Source organism: Gopherus flavomarginatus, chromosome 19 (assembly GCF_025201925.1).
Source record: "Gopherus flavomarginatus isolate rGopFla2 chromosome 19, rGopFla2.mat.asm, whole genome shotgun sequence".
Classification (NCBI taxonomy): domain Eukaryota; kingdom Metazoa; phylum Chordata; order Testudines; family Testudinidae; genus Gopherus; species Gopherus flavomarginatus.
Genome location: NC_066635.1, coordinates 16,770,371 through 16,787,021, shown reverse-complemented (window position 1 = coordinate 16,787,021; position 16,651 = coordinate 16,770,371). Strand labels below are relative to the sequence as shown.

At 41.8% G+C, this 16,651-nt stretch overlaps 1 protein-coding gene across 14 annotated transcripts in view; it reads right to left on the bottom strand.

Moving 5' to 3' along the window:
* The window catches only part of MSI2 (musashi RNA binding protein 2), a 381,347-nt gene that overhangs the window by 256,367 nt on the left and 108,329 nt on the right, over nt 1–16,651 (bottom strand). The gene's annotated exons all lie outside the window — the stretch shown is intronic.

Genomic DNA, 16,651 nt, shown 5'->3' with positions numbered 1-16,651 from the left:
ATCCTCATTCCATTCAGCAGGTGCTGCCCATGTTGAGAAGTTTACTGTGCAGTATCTTGAGGCAATAGAGCCCCACCAGAACCAATGCATCCAAGGTTAAGCATCTGTTTTAAAAAGAACTGATGTTCAAAGCAGAATCACATTCATGCCAGCACAAACTCAGCTTTGATTTCAAAGCTCTGCAACAGGGATATGCTTGCAGTCTCTTAACACTGAGAAATACTTGTACTGGCATTATTGTTTATATTATCAGGGCCTTCTCTTCAAGTATTAGACAGCTTTCAGAAATGAACTCTTGTAAAATTTAAGCCAGCCTTCACAACTCACCTCTAAAAAAGAAAGTACAGACCAACATCCACCTGGCAAAGAAAAAGTGGCACTCTACCCATCTTCTTGTTCAGAAAGCTACAATCTGAAAATTGTGAACCCATTGTATACACCATTCCTTTACATATGGTTTATGGGTCGAATTACCAAAGTGGTGACATGACAACACAGATACACAGGTATATATTGTGCCACCTAGACCATCTAGATCCCATTCCAGCTTTCAAAACCATTCTGCCTGGGAAAGTAAATTAGAACTATCATTGTTAATTGCTATTTATGCAATACCTCTTGTGAATGTCCATGATGGGGACAAGCATTGGTTTGATCTAATCTGACCACATGCATTCTGGATATCCCTCAGATTAAGAGGCAGTTAATCCTCATTCTGGATAAATTATCTAAATTGGCTCTTCATTTGAAATACTTTGCCCTTGTCCCAATTCCTGGAGATTGATTTATACATACATATACTGCACTATATTCATATTTTAAAAACACATTATCTTTCTCATGGACCCGGGTCTGGGACATATTACCCAGTTCTAGGTGGTTACTGATGTTGCTAAAATGAAAACAAATTAACGAACCATTTTGGTTCCTTTATTCCTAGCCTTCTCAATTAGTCCATTTTCACATCACTCTGCTTCAACCTTTACTGAAATACTCACAGCTTCACATTTTTTTCCCCAGAACAATAAATGCTAAAAACCCTTGACAGAGTTCTATATACTATAATATCTGAACTTAAGTGTATTTCATGTTCTACCTCTCTCTGCATGACTAGTGCAAGTCCAATTAAACTGGCCATTCCTGAAGATACTGTGTGCAGACAGGGCAGATACATATTTTACATCCACAACTGGTTGGAAATTATCTATTGACGTTTTTCAAGGAAAATGTGAGGTTTAAAAAAAAAACATGCAAAATGTTTAGTTCAAAAATTTTCAATTTTTTTTCTCAGTTTTCAGTTTTGTTGTATAAAGTCAAAGTTGTCCATGAGTGGATGGATGAGGAGTAAACCTATTCTCCAAACAGCTCAATTTACTTCAAAATGTAATTTTACAGTATATCTCAACAAAACAAAAAACAAAACCACAGGGACACATCCTGTGCACAGCCTCAGAGTTTTGGGTGGTCTTTAGAGGTAGATTTTCAAAGGCATACATGGGAGTTAGGCTCACTAGGCCCACTGAAAGTCAGTTGTACCCCTATCACTTTTTGTGCTTTTGAAAGTCTCCCTCTTAATCGAAAACAATATAATTAAGAATTAATGTTCATGGCACTACAACCAACAAACAGCTTGGGCAGGTGACTGAATATCAAAGCAATAAGAAGTTTATTGCAAGAAAGTCCTCCTCACTCCATCAGCATTATTCTAATTACACAAGATGAAAAGAAAATGTCACCTAATAAAATTCACTGGATCTTCTTACTGAGACTCCTCAATCGCTGTGACCAGTTACCTCTCCCCTCCCTCCCCACAGCTTGCTCTCTCTCAAGTCTAGAAATTCCTCAGTATGCCTGAAAAGCTATGAAGAAATAATCCAGCCAGAAAGGACCCTGCCAAAGATATCCCTAGAGCTGCTAGAATCTTTAAGCAGTTGTCTGGGCTCCTCCACACAAAGATTCTGAATTGCAGACTGAACAAGGTTAACGCAAAATGTAAGTTTAAGGAGCTGCCAAACCCCATTGGTGATGGCAGGGAATACTGGGGAGACATCTCCTCTGACAGCTGACATTCAGATGCACATTAAGCATGAAAATAATTGAAGCCCATATAAAAAGCATGTGCTAAATTCACCTCTGGGGCAACACCAGGGATTACAGTGGGGTTAAGCAGTGAAGAACTGAGCCCTTAACATTACAGAAAACAATAGAAGACCAGTTTGCTGCCTCTCTGCGGCAGGGGGTGGAGACCATACTTTATCTCATTTGAATGACAACTGCTGCATCTTCTGTGGGGCTCTCAGAGCATCTTCACAGTTTAGGAATTCCATTGGGGTCACATCTGTTTGTTTTAATAGGCACAGGTAGGCTCTGCCATCTCACTCATGATGTCTGAGAAATGCTGGCTTCTATTTCTGGAATGACACTCATTTCCCAAACACCCTGCAATAGAGGTCAATTAATTCTGGGGACAGGAGAGAGGTGACACACCTGTGATCTGGTTTCTCCAGAGCTCATCCACCTCACTCTGCCTCCCGGTGACTGGCTACCCGGGATGGCAGCTCTGAGTCTGGCCTTGACAGACTCTTCCTTTGAGCTCTGACTACACTCTCACTTCTTCTGCCCAGGACAATGGTTGGCGCTTTTGATGGACACTGAGCACAGAGACACTGAGATGGAGAGGGCTGAGAACAGTGCTATTCTGCATCTCCTCCCTTGTGGCCAGCCCTTCAGTGAAGGGGGTATTTCTAAAAGAAGGCAGCAGCCTTAAGAGAAGGCAGAGTTTAGACCAGAGAGGAAGGTAGGAGTGCTATAACTGGGTAAAATCTGTTACTTGAAGTCTTCTTGGTGGCTTTGCCAGATTGAGAGGTCTGTAGCACAAAACTCATCAGGCCTGGATTGGTAACTTCCACAACACCATGGTGTGCTTGCTCTGCAATCACTTCTTTACATTGCCATAGAGCACACTGTCCCACCACGCCATGTGCTGTACAAACAGAGACCATCTCTGCACCAAAGAGCATGCAGTCTAGGTAAGCTCCACACACCCAGCCAAGATCTGTAAACCACAAGCTGACCTAATTTTTCAGAGACACAAAGAGAACCTCCTCCTCTCCAGCACAGTGGCTCAAAGGTGGGTTTAAAAATGCATCATTTTTTTCAAGAGAGTGCACTTGTGTGCAAAAAGCACTGAGAGAGCTGGGCACAAGATCACAGAGCTCTTTTAAGAGAGGAACAACAAATTCTTCTGGGCAGCAATCGACTGAAATCCTTCCCTACTCATATAATCCCATTCACTGTATACGGCCTGTTGAACAGGCTATGAGTGAATAATTATGGCCATAAGCTTGCATGTGGAAAAAAGTGTCATTCCACCTCTTTCCAGTAACGTGTGTTCCTTTTCCATGCTAGTCAGGAATTATTTATCTAAGCTTCCCACAGGTATTTTGAAGAGCCCTGCTCTTGCTAGAGTTCAGCTCAGAAAAGCTACCTTTTAACAAAAAACAACATGCCTTGTATCACAGAATGTTAAAATATTCTGTAACGTGACGATATCATGATCACATGAGCATTCTCTAAATTGAAAATGTTCTCCATCCCATGTTACATGAAAGTGTACATACATACATAGACACACACAAAAAACAGCCAAAAGTAGAATGTTGCAAGCTTAATTTGCACCACACCAAGTTTAAAGTAACTGGGGCTATTTTTTCCCTTAATAAATCAATGTTAAAAGAGAAGTTTTTCCAAAAGCAAAGCTTTGGTTTAGTCAGCTGAGGTTAGTAAAAGTATGAATGGCATAGTATTCTGGATCAGGATTGTTGTGTAAATGGGTAAGAGTTGCAAAGTCTACCTATCAAAATACTTTTCTTAAGAGGCCAAGCATGCTGCACTTTGAGAAGGGCAGGTATTAAAATGAGGTTTCATGTAGTGGCATGGTACGTACAAAAATTTCAATGGAAAGTATTAGAAGGTTGATAATAGACCACCACCCCTGTTTCTGTCTCGATATCTACCTGTGATCTGCTGCATTGTACATAGATCAAAAGCTCTTTGAGACAAGGACCATCTTTCTTTTCTGTGTCTGTACAGCACTGAGCATAGTGGGGCTCTACATCACGACTGGGCCCTGCTTGGCTCTGCCAAAAGTTTTCTTCCTGCATTGCACATAGTTTTATTCTGTGGAGCCTTAATTGAGGAACAAACAAGACCATTTATAAAACATTCAGCATTGTGACAGGCTCCGAGATCCTCAGACAAACGAGACGAGTAACTTTAGTGTGAGATTAGTGAAATTTTTCACCCAATATACAGTTTACTGGTTTTGTACAAGACAAACAAATGAAAGCAACTTGCTTGTGACCTGGAAAAGATACAAGTCACTAAGTAGCAATGTGTTTCTACTAATAGCGATATGTGGCATGCCTGTAAACCTGTACACATATACAAATTTCATTTATAGGGTAAAAGAAGTTGTGGGGGCAGAGCATGAATTTATTAAAAAAACCTCTTACTAACTCAGGCCCTCACCCAGCAATTGACTATGCAAGGGGATTTGCACGGACTTCACTGGGCTCTGTGCAGATGCAGGGGTCAACTTGCAGGATCAGGGCCATAGCTGCTACTATTTTATTACAAAAACATGTATGACAGAAATAAAGGCCATGACACCAGCCATGGCATTATACTGAAGTAAATGAGACACAAGGGAGGGGACTAGTGACACTGATGTCAAGTAGGGATGTGTTGATTTTGTTAATTTCAATTTTTTGCACTGAAGGGAGCTAAGGGAGCCAACCTGGAGAGATGCTTATAGCCTTTACTGCCCACAGACCTCGCTAGGAGTGGAGGGCACTTATGCTCTGTATTATGGTAGCACCCAGAGGCCCCCCCTTGAGATCAGGGACACATTGCGCTCAATGCTGCATGTACACATTAGTAAGAGAGTCTCTGCGCCCTAAAGAATTTACAAGATATGGATGATAAAGCATAAAACGAAAAGAAACGCATAGAGCAGCATTTCTCAAACTGGGGTCTGCGGACCCCCAGGAACTCCAGGGGGTCCATGGGCCCCACTGATCAACTCCTCCCGCTCCCTCCCAGTGCCTTGTTCCCTGGCATGTAGGAGGTGCTGGGAGGGTGGGGAGGAGCAGGGACGGGGCAGAATTGTGTCCATGGCCGTTGGCCCTGCTGATCAACTCCTCCCCCTATAAATCTCTCAATCACAGCTGTTCCTTGGCGTGCAGGAGGTGCTAAGAGGGAGGGAGAGGAGCGGGGACCAGACACAGCTCAAGGGAGGGGGAAGAAAGATGCAGGGAAGAGAAGGGGCAGGCGTGGAGAGGGGGCAGGAAGAGGTGGGGGGGCCTTGGGGGAAGAGGCGCAGTGGGGGCAGAGCCTGGGGCTGAGCTGGGGTCCTTGGGGGTCTGCAAAAATTTTTTAAATCAAAATGAGGGTCCTCCGGTTGTTAAAGTTTGAAAACCACTGGTATAGAGAGATCAAGCAACTTGCATAAGACCACAAACCTTCTGTGCGACCAAGTCAGAAATACTGTAGAACCTTGATCTCCTAAGTCCTGTGCCTAATCAATTGGACCATGCCAGTTCTCAGTTTTAAATCATGATAATTTCCTCAATTGTTTAACAAAAAGGAAAGAAAACTACATTTCCAACTTCCTTCAGAGTTCTGATGCAGCTTCCCCCTCCAACCCAACAAATCCCACACCTTAACAGTACCTCCTTTTATAAAATCCAGCTAGAAACCTCTGTAACCAATATGCTTTTACAGATCCAGACTAACAGGGCTACCCCTCTGATACTTGTAACCAATATGTAACTTGTAACTTCCACAAAGCATGCGTCTTATTACAGACCACCTAAAAACTGGCTTCCTGCACACATTAGTTCAGCAAATGAAAAAAAAAAATGCAATTTTAATGCAATGGTCAAGTTTTCTGGTTTATTAAAAAAATGGTAGTTGTGGTGGGAGAAGTTATAAAAACATACATTTTAAGGCTAAAAGGGATCACTATAATCATTGCATGTCAACGTAAAATCTTAAAGGACTGTCCATATTATCCCTTAAGTGTACCATGGACTGAATACATAAAATTCTGAAAATCCAAAATACTGGAACTGAAAGCAAATGGAAAGAACACAGCAGGCAATATACAGAAGGACCAAAAGCTGTTCTCTAATAACCATATGAAAATAGTTCTAATAAACATTTTTTAATTGCTTGTAACTTGTCCAAAACTTTTTCAACAATGGTGTATCAGTCTCTTTGTTTTAAAGGTTTGTATTATTCAAATTCAGCAACTGGATGACTCGTTTGCGGCTGAAAACTCAGGTCAAATTAGATGGGAAGGAAGGAAGAAAGAAAATGAGCGAAAAGCTATTAAGTATCAGCTAGATAGCTCATGATTGCTTCTGAAGGCAATGGAGAGGTTAGCAGCAGTCAAAAAAAACAAACAAACCAAACCACCAACACATTATTAACTTTACTGCATATTAAAATATTTCTGGTACTCTATTACAGATTAGAGCGTAAATAAAGTCCAGACCTGCCCTTCTATTTCACAGACCATAACTAATTCACCAATAGTGGAAATACAACACTGAAAATTTAAAAGGCTGTCAAATCAAAAAAATGACTTCTCAGCAGAGGAACTACTTTAAAAATAAACCATCCATGTATCCTATTGACCACAAAATCTACATATCAGTGTGCAACAGAACAATACAATTTGGACTGTATGCCACATCTTCCACAATAGCACGACTCCTTGCTCCTCCTGACACTCTTACATGTAGACTTCCAAAATCCCCCTGAAACGAATCCATGGAGAGAAAGCCGCCTTTTTTCATGCTAACAACTCTATTGTAATAACATCTTCAGAGGCCATACCCAGGGTCTTAGGGAAAAGTAAACCTTAGGAGCATTTACTTCTCCACTGGTGCATTAACTCGTTCACACCCAGACAGCCTTGCCAAACAAGGAGGAGCTTTCTTTCATGTTTTTGTGTGTTATATTTTCACAGCTGTCAAAAAGAGAAGAATGCAGCAAGCAAATTATGTAAACTACTTGATTATGATAAAATCCTTAGTGTAGATAACTCCCTCTCCCCTCCACTCCATCCCCAGCCCCACACACACTCCAGTTAAAAATAGGAGACAATATAGGGGTTTCTTCAGCTGTTACTCACAATTTTTTTAACCCAGCAAAAAGGTTAAATGGGTCATTATTTGCATTACTCTCTTTATTCCAGTGTGTGATATTGTATACACAAAGAAGGATTACCTGTAGGGCACTGATTCATACATTTTGTTGTCTGCAGTTTACTTGGTTTAAAACTTGAATCTTGCCGTACAATACAATACGATGGCTATGTTGAGATATGCCTGAAGCAAAGACAAGGGCTTAAGGAGTTGTTCTTCTCCCACATAGTTTTACTATAAGTAGCCCACAAACCTAGACTGCAAGAGGAAGATGCTAGAAAATTAAAATCCTTTGAAGCACCATTTTTTCATGAAAAACAATATCAGAAGCTAAAGACCTTTACTCAACTGGTTTATTTTGCTCCTGACAGGAAACAACAAGCAATTGTATGAGATCCTTTGAGATTCAGAAATCCTGATGTTTTGAACTTACCTTATATCTTAAAGCCTTCCTGAGGATCCAATCTTTGCAAAACAAAGTAGGAACATGTCTACAGTTTGTCCGAGACAGCCCACATAAGCCAGGAAAAGAAAATTAATACAACAAATAGAATATATACACGCTGTACTGTTCCAATTCCAGAATTAAATTTAAAACACAAACCTGACTGCCATACCCCTCAAACATCTCATTTTAGAAAAACAATAAAAATAAGGATGAAATAGAAGAACTGGACCCTGCTTGAAGATTTTCAGAGCAAATAAAGCAGACTGGGCTAGCAAAATCATCATGGCTTTCGTAACAGTTTACTACAGAAAGGTTTAAAAGAGTTCAGAGGAAGGTTTAAAATGTCAACAGGTGAAATTAATTTGAGAGAGATTTTAAATCTTCACCATAGAAATATTCTAAACCTGTTTTTAACCATTTATTATTTAAAACAGCCTTTCCCACACACAGGATAAGAAGTATATTTATATTTCTGAATAGGGTAGTTATTTGTGGCAATACCATGCATGGACAAATCTGAAAGGTTAAAGCAACTGAAACATACCATACCTTTTAAGCAAATGTGTGTCCCCATTGTCCTGGTTACATAGGCTGAAAATACTGTAGCCTCGTTATTCAACAGATTGTTCCCACAAAGGCCAAGTTGAGCATTTCAAGAAGATTTTTACGCAATTCCCTTTCAGTAATTAGGGCAAAAGTTTATCTGAAGACCAATCATGTTAATGCATCTATTAATGGACAAATGTGACATTTTAACATTCTTAAACTCAAGTGGTGTTTCTGACCTAAATTCTCAGATTTGACTTTTCACCACTCAGCAACAGCTAAAACTCCAAACAATTTTCTTAAAGGTAACATACAGTTAAGATACAGAAAAGGTTTAAAACACCGTGTCAAACAACAAGTCCTGGCATTACACCAGAAGGGACATGGGAACCAAGGCAGCTGAGTTATAAAGGCCTGATTGTAGCAGCCCACTGGATTGGAAATGACTTGTAGGCCTAATGAAACAAAACTTTGGCAGTAAAACAGAATGCAAGGAATGAGACAATAAAAGACAGGAACAAAGGGAGCAGAGTTGTTTCAGCTTAGCAAAATAAGCTCACTTTGTTGTTGGGAAAAGCCAAAGCCGATTAGGATAAACCAATGACTAAGCATAAGTCTTCCAAACTAATTACACAGTTCACCATGTGAAGTATAATTGCAAGTCTCAAAATAAGGACTACTTTACTTTCACAGGAGTTCTATAAAGCAAGCATTACCTAATAAAAAGCTGAACCATAAGAAGTCCCTTATCTATCAGTAGTTTACAGCTTAAGAGGTGCACAACATGCATGTCCTGGGAGAAGTGTAATTCATTAACTTTTAGGGGCTTCCTTCTTCTAGTCAAAATCCTTTAAGAGGCTATTGCTTTTTCTTTTTTGAAATGATACTGGAGTCTTAAACGCTCGGATACATCCTAATCACAGGGCAGTGAAGGAAAATATAAGCTAGAATCCATTAGCAAATAGCATGGTTTTATTTATTTAAGAAAAGTATAACAGTTTAATTATCAACTAAAATGTTGATAATTTGGACCTGTTTCTAAGCTCAGGCAAATGTGCTCAGAGAGAGAGACAGAGAGTGAGCGAGAGCAGACTTTCAGCTCAGGGATTACGGCATTGATTTGGATTAAAATTCCAATAGCATTCTTCTGCACTGGAGAGAAGCGGTGGCAACACAGGGAGGAAATGGAATGGCAGAAATTGGACTTCACTTTAATTTTTTTTAACCTCCTTTAGGACATTCTGGCTTAAATAAATTAATACATTTTGTTCCTGGGCAGCTTTTCACTTTTGCCTCTGGATCCTCCGGACAATGCTGCAGTCTCTGGGTTGTAAGCACTGCAGGGCAATGGATATTTATTTTTAAAGTGTTTTAAACTGCTTTTACTGGAATTTTTAAAGATCACAGGAATAATCCTATCAGGCTTAGGTGTAATTAAAGCATCTAACATGGAGGCCAAAACCGACCTTACAGTGTCTTTTTTTGTTTTGTTTAAAAGTGTATTACATTTTTCACTTATCCACAAAATAGCATTTGGACTCTCAACCCTACATTCAGTGGACACAACTGACTCAGTTCAGTTTGACCCAGAAGAGCATATTAGGATCCTGCTCAACACAAAGAACCACTGCATACACTAGTGCTAAGGCACTGGACTGAAAACGAGGAGGGAGCAGCGGAAGGTTAAAGTAGCTTTAAGCCACTCTTGCACCATCTGAATTCTGGGCTGCTCCGTGGGCGGTCCTGACAAACCATCCCAGAGGTTTGTCTCAATTACAGCAGCCTATCCTCAGCTGACTATGGGCTGCAGTAAAGCAAGCCACAACCCTTCCCCTAACACACCTACCCACCGGGGCAGCGCTAGGCATTTTGCCGCCCCAAGCACGGCAGGCAGGGACCAGCGGACCCTCCGCAGGCAAACCGCCAAAGGCAGCCTGCCTGCTGCCCTCGCGGCGCCGGCAGAGCACCCCACGCAGCTAGCCGCCCCAAGCACGCGCCTGAAGCCGCCCCTGCTACCCATCCCCTCTTCTGGCACATCCCCCATGCCAGGGCTTGCAAGAGGGGTCCTTAGAAGAAAGCTTGAGTGATGTCTTCCTCAGTTCCTTTCCTTGGGGAATCCTCCAGATCCAGAGATTTCTTTCAGAGCCACTTCTCACAGATCTGGCCCTTTTATCCAGTGTCATAATTACACATAATACCTAGCTCCCATATCAGTGTTTCTCAAATGTGGTCACCAGGGGCTTTTCTTGCAGCCACAGCCTCCCGGGCTGTGATGGGGGCGGGGGGCACTTTGGGTTGCATCCCCTAGCTGTAGGGCTTCAGGCTCCACCCCCCACTGCCTCCCCATCCAATCCCTGCCGCCCCCTTCGCCCCTGGCCCCCGCTGCCTTCCCCAATCCTCTGCCAGGACTTAATCTGTCCCCAGACTTGCCGGGGCTGAGTAAGTCTGCTGTGAAAAGTGATACCCTGTATGTTTGTTCATATCACTTTTCATAGCAGACTTACTGGCTAGCAATAAATAAATTACAAAGATTTGGATGTGTATTTGTGCACGTTTATTTGCTTTTCCTAAACATAATTAAGTATTTTAGGAGAAAGCATGAGCAAGAGTTGGTCGCCACACTCTGAGGCCACCAAATAATTTGTCCTGATGACCCCTGTCCTATATAGTGCTTTTCATCAGTAGATCTCCAAGTGCTTTTTCTACAGAGGTCAGAACAGAAGTGAGGATCTCACCCCAGAGTTCTATCCCTGTCTCTGCCACTCACCTGCTATATGATCTTGAGCAAATTGCTTCTCTCTCGGCCTCTGTTACTCATCCCATGCTTTGTCTATATTGTCTATTTAGATCACAAACTTCACAGCAGACACGCTCTCTTGTGCCTTTGTACAGTGCTTATCACAATGGGGACGCAACTCCAGTTACTGCCATAAAACCAGCACCAACTGCCACCCCCACCACTCAAACTGCACTTTCTCATTTACCCCAAAAAGGACTGATCCATTCTGTATCTAGTCCTGAGCTTGTCCCATTCTTGAGACAAGCCAGACTTTTTGTGACAAAGCCCATTAAGTTTATAAAAGTTTCTGCTCACATATTCAGTATTACAAGGGAGGGGCAGTTCAGTGGTTTGAGTATTGGCCTGCTAAACCCAGGGTTGAGAGTTCAATCCTTGAGGAGGCCACTTAGGGATCTGGGGCAAAAATCAGTACTTGGTCCTGCTAGTGAAGGCAGTGGGCTGGACTTGATGACCTTTCAAGGTCCCTTCTAGTTCTAGGAGACAGGTATATCTCCAATTACCTTTTTTTTATTACTTACCCAAATGTCCAAAAATCGCGAGTTGCCCCCCTCCCCACCAAATCATGAGATTTTTTAAAATAACATTTGTGTTATTTTTCTCTCTCATTTTTGAGCCTTTGGGGCACAGTCCAGTCATATTTTCCAGCTTTCCTCTGCAACTACAAGGGCTAAAACGTCCCTTATTTGTTAAATGAAAGATTCTTTAAGGAAAGCAACAAACATCAGGAGACTTGTGATAAAAATCACAAGAGTTAGAATTGCAAATACGCATAGGTGCCACCTGGCAAACGTTTGTGTCATAGTAAAAGCAGAGGACTCTAAAATAACTGCAGTTTTTGCTTCTTTTACTTGTAAGTTTCTCTCACTGAACTGACAGTATGGCTACATCTGGAATTTCAAAGCGCTGCCCCGGCAGCGCTGCGGGAGCGCTGCCGCGGCAGCGCTTTGAAGTGTGAGTGTAGTCAGAGCAGCAGCGCTGGGAGAGAGCTCTCCCAGCGCTGCATGTAAACCACATCCCTTACGGGTGTAGCGTGCAGCGCTGGGAGCCGCGCTCCCAGCGCTGCTGCCCTGATTACACTGACGCTTTACAGCGCTGTATCTTGCAGCGCCCAGGGGGGTGTTTTTTCACACCCCAGTTGCAGCGCTGTAAAGTGTGAGTGTAGCCAAGGCCTGGGAGGATGAAGTGGTTTCAAATAAAACACAGCAGGCCCCTTCCTACCAGCTATATTTACACTAATGAATGATACCCAATCAGTTTGGCCCACAACCTGGTAGCCATCTTATCCCCAAAGTGTATTTCAAGAGCTATCTGGAGTTATGGAACCGGCCACTCATCTGTTAAGCTTCCCTCTACAACAAGCAAAAACAAGATTTCTAGAACCACATCACTGGTTAGTAATTTTTTCCACCTCAATAAATATAGCAAATATTTCGAAGAAAAAGGAAGCAGCTGGAGCTGTTCTTATCAAACACAGGAGGCGTCTCAAGAATGTCCATAATATAAGGCCTTTTTTTGTTCTCTGAAAAGTAAAGAAAGTGCTCAGTAATTCCAATCCCTGCAGCCATGCTGATGACCCATCATGAAATATTATTTGTATTAAACTACAAGTGAGATTGAGGCTCCATTGTGCTAGGCACTGTACGAACACATTGTAAGAGAGAGTCCCTGCCCTGCAGAATTTGTCTAGTTAGATCGTGAAAGGTAGGAGGGAAATAGGCACAGAGACGGAAATCAATTTGCCCAAGGTCACACATCGTTATCAGTGGCAGAGCCAAGGACAGATCCCAGGCCTCACATGCCAGTCCACCGTTATATCACATTACTAGGTCTTAATGCCAGGTGTGCTGAACACTCACCAGCACTGACACACATTGGTGTTACTGGTGCTCAACACTACTCAGAATCAGGTCCTCAGACAACATCACCAGATAACAGCAAATCTGAAACACAGACTACCTGTGAGGTTAGCATTTTTATACTACCTCACGTACAAATGAGTAAACTTAAGCATAAATGTCTCACCAAGGTCATGCAGCAAGTCACAGTGGAATCAAGACTAAAACTCAGAGGTCTTTTCTCCAAGCTGCATGCTCTTACAGTTAGCATACTGGACTGGGAAGGAGGAGGAGATCCGGATTCAATTCCCAGCTCTGCAACTTAACCTCTCTTTGCCCAAGTTCCTCATCTGTAAAATGAAGGTAGGACTTTCCTACCTCACAGGTGTGCTGTGAGGGTCAATGTTGGGAAGGTATTTGGACCAGAATGACCAGAACTAGAGAAGAGCCAGTTAACAAGCAACATTGTTGTATATTATAATAGTAATACCTAGCTCTTGTATTTTTCATCAGTAGACTAGAACACAGATCTCCCGAGCCCCAGTGCTCTTGTCACTAGGAAACACTGCCTCGCATTATTGCACTCATGCAGCTGTGTCACTTCAATGGTACATGACTATTTGGTCTCAGTCCTGATTCAAAAGATGCTCATTGTTGAAAGGTGGAGCAAAAGCTTTTAGATGTGACTCAAGATTTTGGGTGCCTCCATTTCTGGTCCCCAACTTGAGACCCAAAGTACCCAATTTTCATGAAGTACTGAGCACCTTCTAAAAGTCAGCCCCCTCTTAAAGTTCTCTCTAGTCAGGCATCCATATTTTGAAGCAATCAGAATCACTAGTCCCTTTTGAAACCTTGGCCTGGCTGTCTGCATTGGCTGTCTGCATTCTCAGAGACTCAAACTGCAAGCATGAAACTACCAGATGGCAAAATTAAAAGACTATATTAAGGGTGCACTCAGGCAATATGCAAAGCACATACATCAAAACTATTATTAACTTCAAAAAATACAGGTTAGAGGAGTTCTGCCGTTTTGATAATGACTACAAAAGTAGCATCCAAAAGCTCATGTAATCCTTTAATAAAAGGCTCAGCGGGCTGTAAACATCCTGCCGGAATCGAAGATTATTATTTAAAATAAAATGAATGGTTTGCAAAGCAACTATCAGTCCAGCATAGGAACAATTTATAAGCACCACTCCTCTGCCCTCAACAAACTAACGTGTGGCCGAGGCTCTCAGAGGCTATTTAAAAACGTCCAATAGGAACTGAGAGCTGCTCTGCTCTGGGGAACCTGATGTGTCCTCCTGCAAGTCTACAACCAAATCATCAATGATTGCCAACAAAATCTGGGAATTCAGTAGTGCGGACTTTCAGGGCTTTAGTGCCAGTCAATAGCTGGAGGCCTGAGACAACGTGGCAATGGAAGTCCATTTTTTTCCCCGTCTCTTAAAGATCACCTAACCCTACCAGGCCAATAGAAAACAGCTCAAAACAGTTTCTAGGCTGTTTCCCAGACCATCGCTAAGGGTATTGCAGAATGCAACCTGTTGGAGCAATTGGTTTACAAGTAAAGAATAACAATGGTGCAAGAATTCCCAATGAATTATGGTAGTCACTGCATGCACTAGCATTCAAAGGCCATCATATGGTGATGGATTAATAGTAACAAGTTCTTCCCAACGTATTTTGGACTGATTAAAATAAAAAATTCAAAAGGGGGAGCTCTCTGAAGCTCTAGGCCCTCCTGACACAAGTTATTTATAGCAACAAAAAAATGAAACGGTCTTTCTGTCCTGACCAGAATGCAGGCCCCCCCATGCATCACAAAACTCTTCTCCCTTGTACAGATCTTATCCCTTCACAGCTGTCTGAACAAAGAAATGCACCATGCAGCCTACTCTGAATACCAAAAGACCAGAAATATTTTCTTGAGCAGGAGGGAGCTGGTTCCAAACTGGAGGGCCTCCCAGAGAGAATAAACTATCAGACCCCTCCCTAGAAAATCAAGGTTGGATCCAGCTCAAATGCTTCTGTTGATTGCAGATTCTGCAGTGTGACATGGCAAGAGATGCCATCTGTTGGATAGGAAGGTCTCAAGTCATTTAGGACCTAACCAAAAGGAACAGAATGAGGTGGGGTTTAGGCACAGTATTTAATTTCGGAGCGAGAGAGATAAGGAGACAAAAGACGACTAGTGAAACACATTCTGCTTGCCTACCTCACCTGCTGCTTTTAAGAGCAAATTCAAGAGTAACTTGTTTAAAGTGTCTGAAAGAGTTTTCAGCAAGATGGCACCTAAGGTCTCCCAAATGGATTTCTTGCACCAATCAAGAATCATGGTCAGAAGACCTTTGCTTAATGCTAATAGATAACAAGGGAATGTTATGCTGGCTTAATAAGGGGATAGAAAACTGTAAATCCTTTAGAACAGGGTCACCCAAACTTTGCAGCAGATAGTAACTTTCTGGAAGCTAGAGAATCCTAAAGTTTGCATGACTTAATTGGATCATTGGGTTTTCAAGCGAAACTGCTTCGGTTTTATTTCAGTGGCAGGTTTGGAAGAATTAAAACTGGAATATCCCAAAGCACACTGCATAAACTTGCCATTGCATAACCTCGTCACATTGCTTCTGACTTGGGAGCCTCCTGCAAAACAATGTATATTGGGAAGGGTCTTGCCTTCTTTTGTAGGCCACGTCTTAAGAGGACAATCAACTTGAAACCTAATCAATTAAGAAAAAAAAGTTAAAAAAAAGTCTTTCCAAATATTGCACCTGTCCCTGAATTCTGCTGACATCTTTTGTGGTTTTACAATCACGTTGCCCTAATTTAAATTTAACCTGCCGCCTCCTGCATTGCTGTGTGATTGATCCATGCAGACAAAAAGGGGAACAGAATGACTGTATTGTGCCAGAAGCGAAAATGACTATGTGCAAAGCACAGCAAATAAAATGGGGGACAGAAAAATATTCTCTCTGATCAGAGTTTTCATAATCTTAAATGTTACTGCAGTTGCAGCTAAAAATAATTTCAGACAGAAGTGTGATTATTAAGTTGACAGGGGTCCTTTAGAGACAAAGACAGCATTTCAGACTCAGCAAGCTGCGTTTTGAGTGGTTGGAGTCATCGCCACTTTGGACTTGAAATAATCTGTTCAGAAAGTCTCATGGAACCAACTGCTCTACAACAGCTTTCTCTGGTTTCCCACAGAGCTGCAATCCTGGAACAGAATCCTTGTGGACACAGAAGCCTTTTCGTATAGAGTCAGTGGGACTCCATGCTAGCATACAGGCCTGTCTGCAAAGATCCAATTACAAGATCGAGCCTATATTTGTTCCTTTCTTGAAAATATCCCCTTCTAACATTCTGGTAGTTTCAGGTCATCTTCATTGGTCCTGTGTCACTTCACAGGATGTTTCTGCAACAACATCCAAAAAGGACCTTGCTCAGGGAATTTTTTTAAAAGAAAATCAAATAGACATTCTGGCATTACACACAGGACTTCTGTTATTCCTAAGGCTCTGTTATCAGCTATGGTCATAATTTAATGACTCCACATGAACTCTCTGGATCTCACACACACATCCCTTTTACCACTGAAATTTCTGTTAAATAGAAGGCTGATTTTATGATGTATGAAATATTATATCATCACTTACCCAAGCCCCACATTCTTCCCTGAGATACACACATGCAACTTTTAATGATTTAGTTACTAACTTTTATTAAAGAAACAAAGCTGTCAACAGTAAAACTTTTTTTTTTTAATATATGCTTTATAAATACAAAAGGAAATATTGGGCTGATT